The sequence below is a fragment of the Pistacia vera genome, unplaced genomic scaffold (assembly GCF_008641045.1).
Source record: "Pistacia vera cultivar Batoury unplaced genomic scaffold, PisVer_v2 Contig117, whole genome shotgun sequence".
NCBI classification, from domain to species: Eukaryota; Viridiplantae; Streptophyta; class Magnoliopsida; order Sapindales; family Anacardiaceae; genus Pistacia; species Pistacia vera.
In genome coordinates, this window is record NW_022195215.1 from 2,770,687 (window position 1) to 2,794,086 (window position 23,400).

At 36.6% G+C, this 23,400-nt stretch overlaps 2 long non-coding RNA genes and 1 other non-coding gene across 4 annotated transcripts; 1 reads left to right on the plus strand and 2 right to left on the minus strand.

Annotated features, from left to right (window-relative positions):
• Window positions 1–532: 532 nt before the first annotated feature.
• LOC116107667 lies at window positions 533–5,220 on the plus strand. Of its 2 annotated transcripts, none has more exons than XR_004124504.1 (4): window positions 533–733; window positions 977–1,136; window positions 1,214–1,289; window positions 4,895–5,220. It is a non-coding gene; the product is annotated as an uncharacterized LOC116107667 (long non-coding RNA). The 2 variants fall into 2 exon arrangements; XR_004124506.1 differs by having other exon boundaries at window positions 4,922–5,220.
• An 11,540-nt stretch (window positions 5,221–16,760) lies between these two features.
• LOC116105803 lies at window positions 16,761–18,625 on the minus strand. Its single transcript, XR_004124162.1, has 3 exons — window positions 18,354–18,625; window positions 17,966–18,052; window positions 16,761–16,973 (listed from the first exon to the last, which is right to left on the minus strand). It is a non-coding gene; the product is annotated as an uncharacterized LOC116105803 (long non-coding RNA).
• A 4,309-nt stretch (window positions 18,626–22,934) lies between these two features.
• On the minus strand, window positions 22,935–23,041 carry LOC116107836. The gene has a single exon (XR_004124546.1). It is a non-coding gene; the product is annotated as a small nucleolar RNA R71 (small nucleolar RNA).
• Window positions 23,042–23,400: the final 359 nt, after the last annotated feature.

The window sequence follows — 23,400 nt, forward strand, 5'->3', positions numbered from 1 at the left end:
TCTATTTGATGCAAGAAGGTTTGGCTTTGATGAGACTGGGATTTTAGATGTGGAGAAGGATAGGCCTCCTTGATGAATCTGTTAAAATAGACACAGTCCTTTGGTTTACATGCATACGGAAAAGGGAGCTTCCTTAAAAGTTTGAAGAGGTGTATGCGTCCCTTAATCCTAATGCTAGAGAAAAGAAGTGGACGTATCAGAGTCTAATTGATTTACTGGTGAAACAAAAGCACAGCAGCTTCAATACTAGGCGTTGAATGAAGCCCAGAAACTAGGCTTACAAGATTCGTAATGCTAGGTTTACACCACCTCTCACATCAGTCTCTCACATCATGGCATGGCAGTTGCCAATCATTGCCACATCAACAAAATGCCATGTCATCTCCCCCAAATTAAAAAAAAAAAATCAAAATAACCCAAAATTTCAGTTCTCAATTTACCTAAAACAAATCCCAAATTGAATCTCAGTTTCCCCAAAATACAAACACTAAAATCTTCCCCAAATTTCCTTTCAAGATTAGCGAACCTGATTCTTTTCGAAGCCCACCACTGTTTCCTTCGCTTCGTTTCCTCCAATGCATCCCAACGAGCCCAACACTGTAACATGATTATTTCCTGCTTGCTGGGTTCCAAAATGCCGCAGAAGATGTGAAGGTTAGGCGTTGTTTGTATGATTTTAAGCCCGAGTGGGTGCCTCTTGGGGAATTAGAACGTTTAACCATTAATGAAGAAGGTAAGGACTCAATGAAGAAAAGAAATCAATGATTTTAAGCCTGAGTGTGTGTCAACATGAACTTTGTCATAGTAGCCAAAGGATTTAGCTCTTGTAGCTTTATCAATTTGAAAGGGAATTCCAATACCTTGAGATAATGACTTTAATTTTATTAAAGTTTTTCCCTTTTACTTGCGTAAATTTGGTCAAAGTTTTTTTGTTTTTTTAGTGAAAATAATTGATTTTTGATATTTGCGTATGCAGAACCGAAGTTGAAGGTTTCTTTTCTTCACTGTGATGCAAGGGTTCAAACTTTTTTAGCCTGCCCAGAACCGAAGTTGAAGGTTTCTTTTCTTCACTGTGATGCAAGGGTTCAAACTTTTTCAGCCTGCCCAAAACTCAAGTTCGACTGCTCTCCCCTAAGGTATTCTTATGACCAATTGTATCATTTTGGCTGTTATCTATTATCTGGCGTTAAGAGTAACTTTCCTCTTAGTGTAGTGTAACCATGACTCATCTCTCCGGCGCGATTCATGTGGCGTCTCTCGGCTTATCCAAATTCCATTCATTTTCACAGGTTATTATTTTTTAAAGCTGAAGTTGTTAATCCTTTTGTTTTGCTCTTTGGAAACAGTGATTTAAATGTTTTTTAATTTTTTTCTTTAACTTGGAACTTTTTTAATGGTTTTAATATGTCTGTCTTTCCCCTTTTTTGCTGCTTGTGTATGGTCTAAAATAGCAAATGAACAATCATTCACAAATAGACAAGGAAGCTCTTTCTTCATCGTTGAACAACCGTAAGGATTGGAACTATTTTCGATTTTCTATTTACTTATGAGCCGGTCTAGATTCACGCGATGATGGTGCTACTATAGAATATCATGTTCTATACGTATAAGTACAAAAATCGATTTTATTGCTAGAATTTTATTGATATAAGATGCATATATAAAAGATCAGGTGAGAATTGGTAATTGGATCTAGAAATTTAAAAAATTTACAGTACTTGCAACTGGGGAATTTTTCATTGGATATCTATTAACAAATAACAAAACAAGGGATTAAGCTTGTGTAATTTATTTATATTGCTTGATTGAATAAAGCCAAAGGTTTCATCCTATTTTTTTTCGTTAATTTCCTTTTTCACCTACAACTCTTAAAATAATAATCTCCCTAATAGCGAAAAAGGTGCAAACTCATCGGTATTCAAGAACATATGTACCCGGGCAAGTGGCAGAAGCCAAGGTTCAAAGACTAGCATAGGATTTTTCTACTTCTCTTCTTTTGTTTAACCAAAAGTAAATACCTCTAAGCTCTTCCTGGCTCTGCTCTTAGAAAGAGAGTCAACCGATGCCTTTTAGTTAATTCACTTCGCTAGCACCGTCTTCATCTGACGAAGCTCCTTCGTCTGGGTTCTCTCTTTCTGCCTCATTTCTTGCTTGAGTTTTGTCTTTCATGTGAGACTTTGCCTTAAGAACTAGGGCTGAGCCTATGGCCATTTGTGATTGCTTATTCGAAGGTAGACCTCGACGACTCCTTTCCTTGGACCAAGCATCAAGCACCAATTGCCAACACATCCTTTTCAAAAAATTGAAAAAGCAAAAGCAGAAAGAATGGAATTAATTACAAGAATCAAATGGTCTTAGATTGTCTAGTCACATTCTTCTTTGTCGAAGGAAAAAAAGTGGAAAGAAGTGACTCCCGGGGCCTAGGGCATTGGGATAGAGGATGGCCGATTAGGATGGACAAGCAGAAGGTGAAGGCAATAGAAGAGTGGGGAGTCCCCGTGACCGAGCTACGATCAGTTCTTGGCCTTTTGAACTAATACCGTCGGTTCATCATTGGATATTCTAGGAAGTCCACTCACAGATATTTTGAAGAAAGCCTTGGCATTGACTTTAAGTTAAGGGGATAGGGCAAGTGTCAGCGAGCCTTTGAGGACTTGAAGAGGGCCGTGACGGAGGAACCTGTATTGAGGTTGCTTGACTATACTGTACCTTTCGAAGTGCATACTGAAGCATTAGACTATGCCATTGGAAGAGAATGGTCCAAGAGGGACACCCAGTAGCATATGAGAGCCGGAAGCTCAACGAGACAGAAAGGCGCGGTCCCAGAGAAAGAGATAACAGCCGTGGTGCATTGCCTGAGGACGTGGAGGGACTACGAGCCTGGTTTGGCTCCCGGTTTATATCGGGAATCTTAAAGAGAAGATACTGCAGCTAATTGTCCAACTAGCAAAAGCAAGTTGGGAACTTGAGCTGGAGCGAAAGAAGGAGCTTGCAGACGAGACAGTGCGAAGAGATGAGATGATTAAGTTTGCTTCACGCTTGGCTACCTGCATCAAGAATGCAGTGGAATGGAAGAAAGAACAAGAGCTATTCTTGAGGATTGCTTAAAGCAAGGCCAGTAGGCTTACTGAAGTCTTGAATTCCTTGGTTAGCCGACTGCGGGAATGAAAATAAACTTGCTTGGATGACTGTACCTTTTAGGGCTTTGCTCAATCTCTCTCCCTCATTCTCTAAGTTATCTATGTTTTGAAGCCTTGAAGCTTGATCCGCCTGATCCACTTTCCACTGTGAACCTGCCAAAGAAAGCTGGCCGACATATTGGAGGGACTCTCGGATCATGGATGAAAGAGCTATCTGGTTCCATCTAGTAGCCAAAGCACTTACTATCTCTTTTTTCTATCTCGGCTTCGATCGTTGAACTTTCTTTATATTCGACCTCCCCAAAAACCAGTTTCGAGAACCCCCTGAATCTCCCAGAATCTTTATTCCATAAGTGTTTAGTTCTTTCACCCAATACTTGTTCTGTTAAGAGGGATTCTATAAGACCTTGTTGACATGTCAAATGTGGGAATCGTGTCACTTTCTAGTGCTAGTGCCGGTTCAAGTGAAAGTTATACAGCAAGTATCAAGTGCCTTCCTGTTCTAGTTCCTTCTTCACTTCACTACTCCCATATTGCAGGATGTCCATCACTTACAGGCCATCACCTGCAGATGCAAATTATTGATTGAAGTATGGTCTCGCAATATACAGCTGGTGGTACTTCACTTTACTTTTATCACACTCTCTCTGTTCTTTTACTTTACATATGAAGTATGGTTTAGCACTATGCAGTTGGTGTGGTTGGGGGTGGTCACTTTAAGAATGATTTTTTAATTGTTCTTTTACTTTAAGTGGTATTGTTTTTAGCTTTTCTTTGTTGTGTCTGGAGTTTTATAAATTTAGTGTTAATTCTATCATGGTGGTCCAAGAAATTACTTGGCTGTGGTTGTTGCTTGTGTTGGGTTGGCTGGGGGGTTTGTTTGGGTGTTGGGTTGGAAAGGGTGCAAGCAGGTGGAGGGGTTGAGGGCTGCTATGAGTTGGGGTAATCCTTTTTAGGAGGTTGGCTTTTTTTTCTGCTGCTGTGGGTGATGTGTCCCATGAGCAGCAGCTTGGTTTGACCTGTTTCCCTTCACTTTTCGTGACCTGCTGTTGAAGTTTTTAGTGGCTGGGTTGGGTTTTTGCTTGCTGCAGCTGCTTGTTTTGTTTCTTTTTTTTTTTTTTTTTTTTTTTTTGAAGATCTGGCTTCATTGAAGTCTTGTGCTTAGTGTCACGACCAGCCTGCTTGCCGACTCAAGCATGCTGCACGTTCACGTTGCTTACGGATTAAGTAGACTTCCGGGTGAAGAAGATTTAAGAGTTAAGTTAACTTAATAGCTAAGTTAACGACTCAGCAGCTAGGTTCGGCGACTAAGCACCTTCGTTTCCAAGGTTGCATGCATGCGCGCCACCCACGAGCTTCGTTTCCAAGGTTGCATGCATGCGCGCCACCCACGAGCTTCGTTTCCAAGGCTGCCCCTATGCTTGACACCCAAGGTTTTCTAATGCTGAAGCATGTAGCTTAGTCATACATTTATTTGAGGAGCTTGAGCCTATAAATAGCCAACTCCACCATGTAAAGTTCATAACTTGAATCCGATCAATATACAGAGTTTATATTTTCTCTATACTTCTCTCTCGTTTACAAGCTTTTAGCCTGTGAGTTTGTGTGAGCGTTAGGCTGCTTAACTCATTTCCGACGAGTTAAGGCCGCACGAACTTAGCAAAGAAGTTAAGTGCGTGACATTAGGCTTCCTTGTTTGTTGTTTTGTATGCATTATTGTTGATCATATTATGTGTTTTGGACTTTTGCTTCAGTGTGCTTGACAATTAAAAGGATAACAGGAAAATGGAATGATACTGATTCTGATCAAAACAGCAAGTTCTTCGGAGGAGAGTACTGATACTGATCAAAACAACCAGTTCATCAGTTTATATTCTTATTGCTGTAATGTATGTTGTGTACAAGTTTTTATAATGTATGTTGTAATGTATACGTTGTGTACAAGTTTTTATAATGCAATATTGAGGTTCTGTTTCATTATTGGATGAATTTTTCATGTAATGTTCTCTTGGATGTACTTCTCATTTTAAGTTTCATGACAAAAAAATTGAGCAATTTGTAATTGTCCAGCAGGTAATTGAAGTCTTATTATGGTGGAAATAAGCAATTGATATTTTTTTTTTTTGTTATAAATCTAAATTGTTTTTGCATCACCTAATCATAGTTTCCAAAGTGCATTGACAAAGCATGATATGTTATGAAATTCTCTTTCTATTCCAAGTATTTTTCCATAGCAATAAGGCTCCTGTCTTTATGTAGTATGAGGCTCGGGCAAACACCGAATTGACAGGATGAAAATAAGAAATTCAGTGGCAAAAAGATATAAATATATTTATTTTCATGGTTTACCACATAAAAAGATATCAGTTCTGCAATTTTCTCTTTTATTTATCTATTTTGTAATATCATGTAAACTAATATCAATAGATGTCTTGCAAACAATTTAATACTTGAAAGCTTGTGAGCATTGTTTTAAAAACCGGACCGTTCCTTGACCCGGTCAAGGGGTTGGTTCCCGGGTTGATCGGTTCAACCGGTTGAACCGGTCGGTCTGATCGGTATACAACAGACAGATCTCTGAATAATTTTTCAGTCCTTATAAGTTTAAAAACTCGCAAATTTACTTATAAAATTTACATATGAATCTTTGTATATTTGAAATAACTTGCAACTTTTATTATTAATTATTTTTTCTCTCTCTCCATCACTTTCATCTTTCTCATCTTTTCTCTATCTCCCCGTCACATTCTTCTTTCTTCTATCCCTTTCCCCTTTTTCCATTAACTTTTTTCTCTTTTCTCTTTCTTCTTCCTTCCCCTCCCTTTACTTCTTCTTCTTTACATGGTAGATTTTAGAGTAAGTAAAGAATAATAGAAGATAAAAATGGTATTGAAATGAAATAAAGAATGCTTGTGGCTCAATGAAATAGAGAATAAAACGATGTTGCAAATCTGGTTTAGGAATTGGGGATCAGATTAACCCCAAAACAATTAACCATTTTAAGCTCCAAATCGGTCGGACCGATGGTTTTTATTGTTCTGCCGGTCTATTATCAGTCCAAAGTGGGTTTATGTTATTTCCAGTTTTTTATGTTAACTCGGATCGGAGTTAAGGCCGGGTCCTGGTCTAACCGGTCGGTCCAGTCCGAGTTTTAAAACAGAGCTTGTGAGACGTGGAGAGCAAAGATAAATATCAAAATTCAAAAAGATTATTTGACTATACATAATGTAGTTTTTTTTTTTTTTTTTTTTGTGACCAAGGTTGTCCAACTAGTTTAAGCGCATCTCAACTAATCCCCTAAGGTTCTGAAGTTGACGACCGGGTAAGCTTCTTAGTGGCTATTCCTATTAGGGCCTATGGAGACTTAACTTAAGAGCTCATGAAATCTCTTATTGCTCTTTTATCTTTAGACACTTAGGCCACTCAGTTGTAAAAATAAAACCATTATGATAATCCCAATAAATAAATATTATTATATTTTCTAAAACACCTCTATGATCTTCCCCATATTTGATAATCCTGATCCTTTGGGTTTATAGAGTGTTCAATGGATCCCAAAAATTAGTTGAGGTATGTAGAAATTAGCCCGGACACCCCGGTTACCAAAAAAAAAAATAAAATTATAATTATATTAAAATCTCATCCTCTTAATTGATTTCTTTGGTCTGACAATTATGAACATATGTAATATAAGCGAGCAGTTGAACTGCTCAAGTAAAGTCATGATTCAGTCCACATTAAACCTGTTGGTTCACGTGAATGATTCTTGTTTTAGTCATACTATAAAATGTTCTACTTTAATTTATAGTTTCTCTTGAAGAACTTTAAGATATGTCAACTTATAAAGTTGGTCCATATAATATTTTATTTCCTAATATGAGAATTCGAGGTAGAAGAAAGCTACTTTATTTGCATTGCACTTTGCATGCACCGCTTTCCTCCTTTTTACCTTTGTTTCTTTATTGATTTAAGTGAAAGCTTTGAACCAAAAAGCCAATAGCTAGAGAATTACTTTTCTCTCCTTTTTCTAGAACCCATTCCTTACTGTAATTTAACAGATTCTTTGTTTTATATTTTATTGAGATTGTTGATTGATTTTCTTGATTTGCATTTGATAAACTAATTTTCCCAGAAAAAAAAGAGATTATGAATGTGTTGATGCTGGATTTTACACCAACGAAACGCACGTGCAAAATGGTGCAGGGAGCCCCGAAATCACACGTGAAAATAATGGATGGGGGATAGTAAATGCAATAAAGACAATTTTTAAAGTGGTTCGGATACTAAGGTAGCAAGTCCTACATCCACTGATGCTTATATTGATGATAGGAGTCAGGTCGCTATTAGCTGACTGACTTTACAATGATATTACAAGGTATTGACTGTTGAGAAAAGAGAGAGAGTAATTAATTGAGTGAAAAAGGGGTAAATCCCTTTAATGAAAGATGAATTCCCAATTTATAGCCAGATGCCTTGAGGCAATTATCACTAAATCTGCGAGTCGGTAGGATTATCCGTGCAAATCCTTCTTTATGTCACATTGCCCACCTTCCAAAGTGATTTGCGCGATTTAGAGCAGGGATTGGACACGTGGGAGCACCACAGCCTCCTGACTAGCCTGACGCGCGCCCACTATCCTGATAGATGCAAACGGTGGCTGTTCCAATGATCTGACTTTTGCGGGCTAAAGGGTCCTAACGTCAGCCCTTATATTTTTAGGCATAACAGAATGCATCATTTAAAGTTTGTAACACTTATTTTGAATCATCTCTAATTCTCCTATGAATGATCCTAGTTAGTAAATACGGGTACGACAAAAAATGTACGGGAATTTTACGGGTATGATGCAACAAATGGTGAAAAATACCACTGTTTTAAAACCCGGACTGGAGGGCAACTCGCTCTGCTACCCGGGTCACGGGTCAACCGGTTAGACCGGTGACGTCATCATGTTGACGTCAACACTAATTTTTTTTTTTTTTTAGATTTTTAGATTTCCATTTTTTAATAAGACAATAACAACTTAATTACTGCCCAACATGATTCAACGTTCAAATTCAATAACAATCCCAACATAATTTAAGTATTTAACAACAATCCAAAGTCCAAAGTCCAAATCCAAACATGATGTTGTGTTCATCCATTACATATTAAATGACAAATCATTTGGTGTAAGTGTTTTTTCTTTAATTCGTCTCCATGTTGATTGAGCTTCACACACTAGCATCAAAATTCATCACCATCATCACCATCATCATCATCATTACCATCACCACCATCTGCATAAATTTCAGTAAAAAATAGAAATCATAAGTTAAAATTTGTAATTTAATTTAAAATAGATACTAAGTTGCTTAAATATTTGAAACCAACATTCTGAACCATCGGTTGAATCATAAAAAGAAGGGTGTTCAGCAACTCCAACAAGAATAGATCCTTCTCCATATAACATTTGTTCTAACTCCTCATAATTAAGTTCAGTGACCTCCTATTCATCGTCAACTATCCAACCAGAGGTTAAAAGTTTATGCCTAGATTTTATTTAAGAGGAAGAAATATCACTCTCTCTTGCACTTACAATCTGACCTGTTTTTTGTTTACCTTTGATAACTTAAGAGGGCCAATTGGGTTTTGTTAAACTTGAAAAACACATTTAAAAGGCACATCATTTTATCCTGTTTTATGCTTTGATCTGATTAATTTGCTAATTTTTCATGGTTTATGCTCAACCAAAAGCTAAAGGTTTCTATTACGGGTTTTATTCCCGGAAGTAGATTTAAATTTTCAACAAAATTTCAAACTAAACCAGCTTTTACTACAGTTTTCATTAGGGGTGTTCGGTTCCGGGTACCCTACACTTTTTGAAGGAACCAGAACCGGAACCAGAACCGACGGTTCCTTGAAATTTGGAACCAGAACCGGAACCGACGGTTCTGGTTCCTAACTATAAGAACCGGAACCGGAACCGGAACCGCACAGTAACGGTTCTAAAAATTTGGAACCGGAACCTACCCATTGACGACTGGTTCTGGGTAGGAACCGGAACCAAACCCAGGGTACCCGCCGGTTCCGGTTCCAACCGGTTCTTTTGAACACCCCTAGTTTTCATAGTCAATTTTTCTTAATGTATACTGAAGGTGGAATAGATCTACTGCAATAAGTAAGTTTCTCTCCTTCATTGATATTAAAATGCAATAGAAACTGATCCTTGATGTTTAAGTCTATAGTATTTTGGAACAATCAGAGGCACCCGTATTGTATTTGTTATTGAAAATATATGAGAAATGCGCCTAAGCCATATATATTAAAACTCAATGTGGGACGTTTTGCCTGTCAACCATGATTAGAGGATTTACAATTCCTAAGGCATCTGTTCAATAAACTTCTGTTGCATGCATCAACACACTAAGTCAATCAAACAAAAAACACTACAAGGTAGAACAGTTGGCTGAGCTACTTTCCACAATAAGACCATAGTTTTATTCGTAAGCTTTGAACTAGTGACATGACTGGTGAAACAATCTAGATAGGCTATAAATTATTTCCTAACTCATCATCATATAACAAGAACTTAGATACATCAACTAGATCTACAAAAATGGAAGGGGTCTGTAATACTCTCTCTCTAGCTAATATACTCGAAAAATAACGGTAAAATTCACAAAATATATATACAAAAATATACATGTAGATGAGTACAAAATAATGGGCCCATAACTAATTTTTCTTTAAATACAAATCTTTATAAAATATAATAAAGTCACAAAACATCAACTCGACAGTGCATGTAGATGAGTACAAAATAATGGGCCCATAACTAATTTTTCTTTAAATACAAATCTTTATAAAATATAATAAAGTCACAAAACATCAACTCGACAATGTTGCCCAACCCTTCCGCTGCGTGACGTTCCAAGCGACCGCATCTCACCTATTACCTGCAAAAACATTGAAAACAACGGGGTGAGCACTGATTACTCAGTAAGTAAACCTGCTATGCTACTCTTCTCTCTCCATTGCTTAAATTCTGAATTTCTTTCCTTACATCACACCTCTCTATTCTTCTCTGTTCTTTCTCTATTCTTTCTCTGTTCTTTTTCTATTCTTTCTCTATTTCTAATTTCTCACTACCCATGATAATAGGCATGGTATCATGCATAGGTATGATGCAAATGCACAAATGCATAGAATGTGTATTTTCTTTTTTGTTTTTCTATTCTGTTTTTGTTTCTTTTCTTTGTATTTCTTTCTTTGCTTCCTTTTCTAGTCTTTCTTTCTTTTTCTATTGTTTCTTATTCTCTTCTTTCTATTCTTATTCTCTTCTTTCTCTTCTTTTCTTTCTTATTCTTTTCTTTTCTTTCTTATTCTTTGCCGATCGGACTCGGTAGAGGCATAGATTTGGAACCCTGGCCGTGTGAGTGAGTACAGTCCTCATCTACATGCACTCTTACGGACTGTACAAATTCTTCTTCTTCTTAGGCCGCTCATTAAAGGTGGCGTGCATGTAGGAATATTCTTCTGGGTACAGTCCTCATTCACATGTACTCTTACGGACTGTACAAATTTTTCTTCTTCTTAGGCCGCTCACTAAAGGCGGCGTCCATGTGGGAATATTCTTCTTCTTATCACTCACAAGTTCCTATCGCAACAACGTTCTTTTCTTTTATCTTTCTTATGGAAATTAGTATTCAATTTCTTTTTTTTAATAATTCTCATTTCTTTCTATTTGTTCTTTAACTTTAATGTTCATTATTGCTCTTTAATGCTCTTATGAGTATGTATGCATGTATATGGGCTCATGCTTATTATTCTTCCTAAATTAACATGTTTGGATGCAAAATGGAATGTGAACATGTCATTCTCTACCATCTACTAGCTCATCTCAAAATAACACATAACCATACTCATACATGCACTTCTCTTTGACATCTCATCAAACAACTTATGTGTACATCTAAGCTCTAAATTGGCTACACTTCTACTTCTTTTCTAAGCCACAAAAATTTGGAACAAAATCTGTCAAGATTAACGCCAAACTTGTCCAGGATTCACACTCCATAAATTCTACTTCAATTCTTCCATAATTCATCCAAACTCTCATCAAACATCAAGTACACATACACTACTTCTCATGAACAAATTCTAACCATCATCCAATATCCATTTCATCAACAATTCTTCATATATAAACATATACATGCATAAAAGAAATTCTCTACAATTCGTCTGAACTCTCTTTCTCTTTGTTCTTTAATGTTCTCATATATGTGTATGTGCATGGAAATATGCTCATTCTTTGCTATTCTTTCTAAATGCAAATGTGAGAATGTGAGAATGCATTATGACATATAAAGATATCATTATGGAATTAGTATTCTCTACAACAACACTCCCATACTTGAAATCAATCATAGATTATTAGACTAAAAATAACTAATAAATTGGAGGTACTTTTGAGGTAGTCATTCTGCACAGGTCATATTCAAGAAGGCATATCTTGAGCTATACACATCGGATTGCTATGATATTGGTCTCATTTTAAAGCTTAGAGAAAGGGCTACAACTTTTATGTTTAGGTCTCAACCCAGTTCGATGGGTAAGATGCTCAAAAATCACTCAGAAAGTCAAGGATTTGACAGGGCAACCATGGTAACATGTTTTCTCTTAGGATTTTCATCAAACAATTCATATGCACATGCTACTACCATATTGGCTACACTTCCACAACTCTCTAATTCAACCAAATTGTGAGCCAAAAACTCACTAAATTGAGTATCAAACCTAGCTGAATTTCTCACTTCTCTACACTCCAAAAATCTCAACACAAAATCTTCCACAACTTCACCAAATCATCACATAACTATACACTACTTCTCATGGCTAGAATTTATACATCAATAAACATAAAAAAATAGCCCATAATTCTCTCATACCATCACATACAAACATGCAAAAAGAATTCATTCAACAAAGTCTTGCTCAAATTAAGGTTCAAATTAGGTTTACTTGCCTTGAATTTGAGCAACTCTAACACTATACTCTCTCTTTGGTAGAATTCCCTCTTCTCAAACCCTAAGCATATACAACCATAAGAATTCAAAACTTTAAAATTTAATCCCACTTCTTGGTGCAAGAATCTTACCTTTGGATGCTTATGATTGAAAATCTATCAAAAGTTAGCCAAAATCCTATGAATTTCCTTGGAAATTTAATAAAGAAATTTGAGAGAATTTGGGTAGAGAATGGCTTGGATGGAGGGTAGAGTGGCTAAGGTTTCTCTTCTTCAACTCTTAATATCATAAAATAATATATATATATTCCCATTTTACCCTTGCACTTTCTAAAAATTTTATCTATGTCCCTTAGTCAATTACCATAATGCCCTCATTTTTATTGCATTCTCCATGAAATTTTACTACTTTTCACTCCCCACTTTTATAACTAATTATGAGTGAAAAGACCATTTTACCCCTAATAAAATTTTAGGAAATTTTCTTCACACTTGGTCAAGATAACTTTAATAAGATTCAACTAAGGGTATTAGGGCATAAATAAAGCTATGTATCTTAATGTGGGCGTTACAGGGTCGTTACACTTTCTGAAATGGAGCTTTGCTGTTGTCGATTTCCAGGGAGGAATGGAGTTGTTGTCGTCGTCATCATCGAGGAATGGAGTTGTTGTCGTCGATTTCCAGCGAGGAATGAAGCTATCGTTATCGTCGATTTCTAGCGAGGAATGGAGCTGTCGTCATCGTCGTTGATTTCTAGCAAGGAATGGAGCTGCCGTTGTCTATTTCGGTGAGGGAGGAAGGCGTCGTCATCGATTTTAGAGAGTAGAGTTGTGATTGACACAATGGTTGCGATTTCAGACTTTAGAGAGTGGAGTTCATTGAGATTGAGTGGCGATTTGAGTGGGATTTCAGATTTTCAGAGGATTTTGCGTAGAGAAACTGAGAACGTAGAGAAAGTGAGAAACTAGAAAGAGTTAGGGATTTTTTCCCCTTTTGAAACATTGGACCGGTTTATAAAGCGGTCCGGTTGGATCGGCGGTTCACACTATTTTCCCGGTTCATTGGCGGTTCATAGCAGATTATTAAATATGACCGGGTTTTATATTGACTCGAACTGGACATGTGACCGGGTCTTGGTCCAACTGGTTGGACCGGCCTATCCGGTCCAATTTTTAAAACCATGAAAAATACGTTTGTAAAATTCGGCTATAAAATTCGGATACGAAAAAAATACGGTACGGGTATATATGGGTTTAATACGACACATTATCAATAATACGTTTTGAAAAATAAAGTAATATTAATCCTGATTTTAGTACTTTTCATGGACCATATGGTCAAAATCAATTTAACATTTCATTGTCTTCATTGTTTCTTGTTACATATTATTGGGTAGTGGGTATACCGTATACATAACCTAACCATTTCTAAAAAGCTAACACTTAAGTTTTATAAATTAAAAGTTTAAAACTTGTATAAACAAAAACTGTTATAACCATTTCATTTTGACCCATACAATACAAAACAACAAAACTAAATGGAATATTATGCTAAAACATATACCAAATAGCAAATATAACTCTCAAAAGCATTTCATCAAACATGTTTCAAACAAATCCATCAATCCACCAGCCCCTACTACTACTCACACACCAGCACAAACACAAGCAAATCACCAACATACGAGATTCAAAGAGAGTTAAAAAGAAAAGAGAAGAAATGTGTATCGTTACCGTGAGGCTTGAAGAGTTGAAGTCGACTTAAAACTTGGAGAAGAGAGTTAAAAAGTGAAGAGAAGATGAGATCAAGACATGAGTCAAGAGATGAAGAAAAGAGATTTAAAGAGATGAAGAACTGTTGAAGATTTGAAGAAGAGATGATTTGAAGAATGTGGAAGAGAACTGAGGAAGAACCGAAGAGAAGGATAAAAGAAAATCTTTTAACTTTTTAGTCATACCCCACCCGAAATGACATCGTTTTGGCTTTCCACTTAATTTTTTTTTTTTTTTGCCTACAATAATTCAACAATAATACGCATATAATTCGCAAATTATACGAATTGGGCATATAATTCGCGTATTATACTACAGCCTTGATAAAATACATAAATTCGAATAAAATGCGAATTTACTAACTAGGTGAATGATCACTTACTATCTTGAGTTAAAAAATCTCTATAAATTTTTTACAAGCTACTAAGTGCTTTTGTTTATTGCAAATCAAATCGTAAAACACAATGTAGTAAGTATTACCACAATTTCAGAATTTTTTTTGCACAATTTAGCTTATTTTATGCATTTAGGAGGGCCTAAAGTTGCTTCAGAATTTTTTCCATAATGCTCAAAACAAGTTGTCTTTAAATATGCTTCAAAACATGGAAGAAACTCTGCTTCAAAGTTCAAACCACTCAATCAAGCAACAAAATTGAGATAAAAAGGCAAAGAATAAAGAGCGTCAATTTATTTTCAAATAAATTCATTGATAAATGTCCCTTTAATCTGTAAAGACATAGGCTACAGTTCTGAAATAAAGAAAGAATAACTAAAGCACACTCAACAAAGATACATTTTTTATTCTCTCCTTTATACAAGAAAACAAAAGGAAGTTTTGTGTAACAATCAAAATTCACTCCTTCAGGTCATGCACTTGGAGGCTTGTACAATTTCTCAACCATCTTCCTATACTCTGCAAAAGAAAGCACTACTCTAAACAAGTAAGGGACGCCGCCTAACAAAAGAAAGCAAGGGAGCCAGATGTACACCCTTTACACACCCCACAACACCCCCTAAACAGCCAAAAGAAACCATCCAGGGATGACAAACCAAAAAAGTCTTTACACAGCCAAAAGAACAGTAGTAGCCACAACACAAGACCCCAAAAAGCACCTGGAGTAGGAGCATAAAACAGCCCAGAAAACAGCAACAAAAAATCAACTGGAGAAGTGAATCAGCTACAGCCCCACGCTACACATCACAACAGCAACATCCAAGCAACAACACAGCAGCAAGAATGGATAGCCAACAGCAAAAAAGCAGCAAGAATAGCCCCCTGCTGGTAAAAAAAAAAAAAAAAACAGCAGCAACAGGGGAGACAAGGAGTCTGCAACAATGCACAAAGACCCTAGCGGCATCTGCTTCAATGCTGCCCTCACCTCCTCCCACAAAGCCAACCTCCAAGCCAACCACCCCAGCACCAAAAACACCCCCCAACCACCAGTCCCCCTCACCAGCCACACAAACCACACACAACAACCCCAAGAGATAGGTCTGTAGTAGCCACAACACAGGACCCCAAACCAAAAATTCAACCCACACACCAAGAGAGAAAAAAAAAACTGAAACAAGATCCCTTCCTCCAGAAACATCTCTGCCAAATGCACCATGAAACAAACCAGAAACAACAAGCCCCACACCCTCCCACTGCCCACTCGCCATCCGCACCAATTGGTGAGCAACTTAAAATTTTAATTAAGTTATTTTTCTTAATGAATTCCATTTCTGGGTTCTTAATCTTCTCTCCATCCAAATAGAAAATTAGAAGTTAATAAGAAAAAGAAAATTATATATCAGTGTTCTTACCATTAAAGCCATCAATTCAGACTGCAATCTATTCAATCAAACATATAAAAATGAACAATTAGAAAATCCCAAAAATCCTAAACAACTTTTAGAAATAAGCAATCAAATAAACTTAAAAAACCAATTCAAGAACTCAAAGATTTGCCTTTGAAAATGATAGGTTGGTGGTGGTGGAAGATGATAGATTGGTGGCCTGAAACGTGTCGGTTTGTAAAGGATAGCTTGTGGTGGTGGAAGAGGAGTCGCGAATGTTGGTGGCGAGTGGTGGTGGAAGACGATAGCCTGCTGTGGTGGAAGAGGAGTTGTGAATGACGGTGGTGGAATAGGAGTCACAAATGATGGTGCTAAGTTCAATTTCCATTCTAGGGTTTCAATTGGATTTTGGGAGAGAAATTTTTTATTTAAGAAGAGGAGTTGCGCATGACGGTGGTGGAAGACTGATTTGTTGGGCAATTTTGAGAGAGATTTCTAGGGAAGGAGAGAGCTTGACATTTTGATTTTATTTTGGGCGAGAGATTAGATATTTAGATTCAGGGGAATTGAAATATTGGGTTTTTTTTTATTTTCTTTTTTTAAATTTGGGGGAAAATGATGTGGCATTTTGTTAATGTGGCAAATGATGTGACAACTGCCATGTCTGCCATGTTGTGATGTAAGACGATGATGTGCGAAGATGGTGAAAACCTAGTATTACTATACAAGATTACCTTTACTATAACTGTCATGAACTTATGATGTAAGAAACCTTAAGTGGTTACTTTCTGGAAGCAAAGCTTGACAGGTGCTATTATGATAGACCAGAATGATGTATTTGAATATGTGTTATTTGATAGCATTGAGAATGAGCATATTCATTTAATGGGACAATTTAACAATTTTTTTTTTTTTTTTTGGTTTTTTATTGTAAAATACAAAATACTTATTTTGAATGTGTTAATTATGACTATAATTAGCTACCATTAAGTTTATGTACAAGAGTAATACAAAAACCTCTATATAGTTGAACACAGATCATAATCATTAATAGGCTTTAAATAAATTAAAAAAATTGATAAAACTAAATGTATTCTATATTAGAATGCGTATTTTGGAACATTAAAAAATTAATATGCAACACGGTCTCACTGTTTTAAAACCTGAATCGAAGGGCAACCCGTTCTGCTGCCTGGGTCATGAGTCGAACAGTCCAATCTACCGGTCGAATCGGCCAGTTGGACCGCTGACATCATCATGCTAACATCAGCACTGCCAAAAAAAAAAAAAAAATCCAGATTTTTGAAAAAGTTTCAAATTTTCAATAACAACTTAATTACTACCTGAACATGATTCAAATTCAATGACAATCCTAACCTGATTTAACAACAGTCCCAACATGATGAGTTTATCCATTACAAATTAAGTGACAAAATATTAAAAAGATAATCACATAATAATTAATAACAAAACATTTGGTGCAAGTGCTTTTTCTTTGACTAGTCTCTATGTTGATTGAGCTCCACACACTTAGATCTACACCCTCAATAACATGTCCCCATGCTATATCAGTCCTACCTCTACTAGATTGTGAAAAAACTCAGATGATGACATTGTTTGTTTTTAATTTTTATCTACCTGGCATACAAGCAATAACAACAATAATTTAGAATATACTTGACATGTTAAAACACTAGCATATTATGAACGCATTCAAGGAGGCTTTACAATAGCCTATAAAATGAAAGACGTATCTTTTGTGAGATGATACAAAAGCAATAAGCACGTAACTATAATATCCATAGTTACCAAATAGTGGAAACCACAAAACTCATACACAACTTCCTAATTCAGCTTAAACAAAAACAAAAACAAGTAGGTAACTAAACCACAATGATCTGGATGTTACTATGTAACTTATAAAGAGCATAAATTATTGGTTTGTTATCATAACAAAGGCTTTGCATTTGCATAGCAATAAGAATTTGCTACAAACAAAAAGGAAAAAAGATGCCAATTAAATTCAACAGATACGATTCCCTTATATATAAAACTTGTTTCAATATACAATATTATATGTTATAGCTCCACCAAAAACTTATAATTGACAAAAACTTTTGTAGATTACAACATGCTTGAAATGCGGAAATAGAATTCCAAAAGGCACCTTGACTTTTAAGCATTATATCTTTATTCTCAAGTTTGGGCAAATCCGGGTTATTCAGCTATTCAGCCCAGGGAGAAAACACAAATAATCAGGGTACCTTCAAATTATCTTCCAGAATTCGAGTAAAATAATTCTGCAACTTCCAATCAAATAATCAAAACAAAACTTCCAAATTTGGAGGATCCTGCCAAAAAAAGAAAAAATCTACTTCCAATCAAATAAACCAAGCATTATAATCAAAACAAAACTTCCAATCAAATAATCAAAACAAAAATTCAAAATCCAGAAAAAGAGAATCAAATAAACCAGATGTAACCCATTTTTAAGCTTCTAATCAAATAAACCAACTCAGTCGAAAGAGAACCAAAATAAACCCAAACTTCCAAATCAAAACAAAACTAAGCATTATAATCAAAACAAAACTTCCAAATCTAGAAAAAGAGAACAAAAACAAAGACAAATAACAAAACTTCCAGCGGAAATACCTTTACAAAGCTTAAGCGAGGGAAAGAGGCGTCACTGTTGTCGATTTCGAGCAAGGGAGGTGTCGTCGTCATCGATTTCCGACGAGGGAAGGAGGCGTCGTCTCGTCGTCGAGCAAGGAAGGTGTCGTCGTCGTCGATTTCCAGCGAGGGAGGGAGGCGTCATCCTCGATTTCAAAGAGTGGAGTTGCGATTGAGACAGTGGTTGCGACTTGAGACTTCAGAGAGTGGAGTTGATTGTGATTGAGTAGCGATTTCAGAGGTGCTTTTGCATAGAGAAACTGAAAACAGAATAGATTTAGGGCTTTTTATTTTACTTTTGAAATTCTGAGCTAGTTTACCAAGCGGTCCGATTGGACCGGGAAATTTTCACTGTTCATCCGGTTTAAAAACGGTTTAAAACAGGTACTGTTGCTATACATGTCTTTTCTGCACGCCTGCAATATCAAATGGAAACTGAAACTCACAATCTTTCCTTTTATATGTTGATAAAAGAAACCATAGAACAAGGATATAGGAAACCACTGTCCGTTATTAAATATGCAAAATGATTTTATCCAATTGTCAAAATGGACGGAGCAAAAGCACATGATAAAGAGCGAAAAACTGTTACCTGTAGCACATGATTGAGACTAGCAATTTGATCTGCCTTCAAGAAATCGGAATTAAGTAATTCTCGAAATAGAAGCACCATTTCTTTGCTGACATTCCTAGCCCCTACGCAGGAATCATCAAACACAGTTCTTAACCACAAAGGAATATTGTCAAGTTTTGGCAATGCAACAGCTACATTCACTGCAGGCTTGTGAAGATTAAAGAAAGATTTCGATGCTAAACATGGAGCAGCCAAAGACAATGCCATCTCTTCTACACTCGGCCTGTACCAATAATTCTAGGCAATAATTCTCTTCTCCTGCAAATCCAGGTTTTCCCACCCTAGCACCATTGGTAGGCAGAGTCCACAGTTCATAGCCACCCTGATGTCACTATAAAAAACAAGGCCTTCTAACACAGCCATTATGGATATTAGGAAACCTGTGGAGCAATTCAGCTCCTTATGTTCTCTACTTTTCTGGTCTCATAATCTGGTGAACAATTCCAAAAGACAATATGAAGAGACAAGCTTGACTGAAGGGGACCCAAAATGCATCAGCTTGCACAAATCATGGTACTGGATGCTGACTGCTGTGAGTGATTGCTTTGAGTTCAATGGATCAACAAAATTTTGCCATTCCATGGGGTCTGGTAAAGCAGCATGTAAACTAAGGCAACAGAGAAGTTAGATTTTATCGCTTGGAATCATACAGGTGCATCAATGAAGGGTGCTTACCTTCTTAAATAGAAATAGTATGGTAGAAGCACAAATATCAGGCTTTCTCCTGTGTTTGCTCCCTCATCATAATCAGTCAACGCTGGTCCCTTTGAACAACCAGTTTCAATGGTGCTATTGATGGTACTGACCAAGGAAGTATTTAGAATAATTGTTTTTGAAGAGCATTGTTTGAGTTATGGTGCAAAATTAAGGAAAGAATGCCTATAACTATTAGACTTTCATGAGTCCAGCCATGCACAGCCACTATAGAGACCAGGCAGTCAATTAACTACAAAGTGAGAGAAGTCGAGTCAATTCCCTTTAATCGTGATCATACTAAAATAAGACAGAGTTAAGACAGTTACCTTTATAGTTACTACTACCTAGGCTTCATTGTCAGCGAGTAATTCAGGGTGCACTGAGCGTAAAATGTTAAATGTTACAAGTGAAATCGCCATAAATGTTTGCAGTGAATAGTGGTTTGATTTGTAAAAAAATGCACGGATTTCTTTGCTTATGCCATGCAAACATAATTGATCTGAAGTAGTTGGAAAGATGTCAATATTTTTTTCCATGAAATTTACTACTACTACTATGTCGTGCTCGTGGCCTTCTTGCTCTACAAGCTCTATCAATAAGCTAACCAGAATGGCAGCTGCATGGTTATCTCCTGCTGCTACCAACTCTGTAATCACCTTTTCATTAATAGTCTGACTACCATGGACAGCAACATCCGTTCCATAGCTTCTACAGAACTTCAGGATTTGGTATGACAATGGCTTGCTAATTTTTCTTGTTGGAACAACCACCCCAGTGATGATGAGTGGATCACTGCAAAAGGCAAATCTCATTCATTTTCAGTCACTAAATAGAACAGGATCCTCTCAGCTTCTAGACTGTAGGAGATCTGGTGGCTTTTGCCGGCAAAATTCCTAAAGAAGCCATAAAGATTCACCAGCCACATCGTGGTTGATAAATCAGCAGCCCCACACTGAAAGTTGCTTCTATTGACAAGAATGTATTGCTCTAAAGAAGCTAAAACTGACGTCTCAACTGCAAGTCTGAATAAGGAGCTCAATGAAATGAAAAATGACAACATAAATCTAAACCATAAAAGAGCCATAGGAATGAATTAGCTCAGGAACTAAATTACCTGTCATTGTATAAAGAACTGATATGTAAAATAATTAAAACTGCTGACTGACAAGAAGACAATTCTAAATTGTCAGCACTCTTCTGCCAAGCAGAAACAACATTGATAATCCGTGGATTATACTATTTTTCTTTGCTATTTGGTAGGATTTTCGGATACTTTCCTTTGCTTTTAGGCTTGAACTACCACTTCATTCGTTCATTTCATATTTCAGGTCAGAAATACATTTCCAAACTGAAACAAAGCAAAAATGAGGTCAGTTGATTCAAACTCGAGAGTTTTCAGAGCCAGGAATGTTTAGAGGTTGATTGGAAGCACCCTTGAAGCTCAAATAAAAGAGAAGGAAGAGAAAACCGGAGATTCAAGCATTGGAGCATGCAAGGGTAGTTTTGTAATTTCAACTATTTGAAGACAAGGTTTCGCCGCGGCATGAAACTCGCGGGTTAACTTTGCATTTTAAAGTTTCGTCGCGAGCCGCGGCGAATCCTGGAGTTATTTGTTTTGTAAAAACAGTGCGTTGTGGAGTTTTAGTCTTGAATCCTAGGGTTTTGGCCGACTATTTAAGAGAGCCTTAGCTCATTTTGTAAGGAAGTTGGAGGTTGCTAAGGAAGAAATTGGAGATTGGAAGCATTTTGGGTCTTAAATTAGGGAAGATTTCATTATTTTCTTATTGTTTTGGCATGTTGAGCTCTTTATTTACAGTCTATATTCCGATTTTCTTTAATTTGAATATGAACTAACTCACTTTTGGTTTAGGGTTTTGATCTAACTTGGATTACAATGGTTTAATCTATAAATAGATGTTGTTTTTAAGTTCTATTGTTTGGATTATGTGTTTATTCTTGTTCTTAATGCAATTGAATGTTGAGTTTTCTTTGGTTCAATTAAATGTTGAGCATGATGAGACTAAGAAGTGATTCATGTGTTAGCTCCTCAGAGAAAATACCATAGATTGAATGAAAGCTAGAGATAGGTTCGGAGATCTATGAAATCACTTTAGGATTCCACTTGGCTTAATAGACTTGGAACTGTTATTCTTCATTTTGTTGAGTGCGAAAGCTTAATAGGGATAAGTAGGAGAATATAACCTGAGAAGGTATATTCTGCAGATTAAGGTGTCCGATTTATAATCCTTGCATATGAGTTTGAAGGCAACAACAACCGTAGATTGAATCAGAGCATCCTAGTGAAGTCGAAATCCTAACCTCTTTGTCTTGAATTGATATTTTCGTAATTAGTTGATATTTTCTTAATTAGTTAGATTTTAATTTACGTTATTGATTTTGTCTTAATTTCTGCTTTTATTGTCTCCCACAAATGCAACAATCTTCGTGTTCTTCAACTAGTTACAAAACTAGGAAAATTAGTACTTAACACGCAATCCTCGTGGGAACGATACTCTTCTCATCATTTTATTACTTTTTGCGACTAGTGCACTTGCTACATTGCATGTTTGTCAAAATACGCATCAAGTTTTTGGCGCTATTGCCGGGGATTGATTTTGTGTTAATATTGAAGTTTTCTAGTTTTCACTAGATTGGAGTTTTACTTTTGTTTTAATTGTTTTTAGCTTAATTTTTTTTTCTTTTTATTCACTTGTGATCTCAAGCTCTCTTTCTGTCTTGTGTAGCTTATGCGAAGAGCAAGACATCATCCAGTGGTTCCTATTGATCCTGAGATTGAAAAAATTGCAAGAAGACTTATCAAAGAGAGAAGAGAACGAGAGGCAATAGTCATTAAAATGGCTGAAAACAGAACTTTGAGGGAATTCTCAGTACCCTCAGTTGATGGTGGTGGTCCAAGTATCACTAGACCACCGGTGCAAGCCAACAATTTTGAAATAAAGCCGGCAATCATCCAAATGATCCAACAGTCAATACAATTTGGGGGAGATGCAAGGGAAGATCCAAATTCACACATTGATAACTTCTTAGAGATATGCGACACATTTAAGGCAAATTGAGTGTCAGATGATGCCATCAGGTTAAGATTATTTCCATTTTCATTAAGAGATAAAGCAAAGGGATGGTTAATGACACTACCAATAGGAACAATCACCACCTGGAATGAATTGGCACAAAGGTTCCTGACTAAATACTTCCCACCAGTGAAATCAGCAAAGATGAGAAACGATATCACATCATTTATGCAGGAAGAGAACAAGTCACTTTATGAAGCATGGGAGAGATATAAGGAACTGCTGAGAAAGTGTCCACACCATGGTTTGCCTGTTTGGATACAAGTCCAAACCTTCTATAATGGGTTGTTGACAAATGTGCAAACAATGGTGGATGCAACATCTAGAGGAGCATTGCAAAACAAGACACCTAAAGAAGCTTATGAGTTACTTAAAGTCTTGGCAAGTAACAACTATCAGAGACCCAATGAAAGAATTAATCCGAAGAAGTCATGGGTATTCATGAAGTTGATGCTTACACGACCATTTTAGCCTAACTAACAGCACTTTAGCCACAATTAGGAGGTATGCAAGTAAATTCAATTCAAACCCCTTAAGTAACATGCGATTTTTGTGCAGGTAACCATGCGAGCATTAGATGCCAAGTGGGGAACAATTTTGCTTTAGC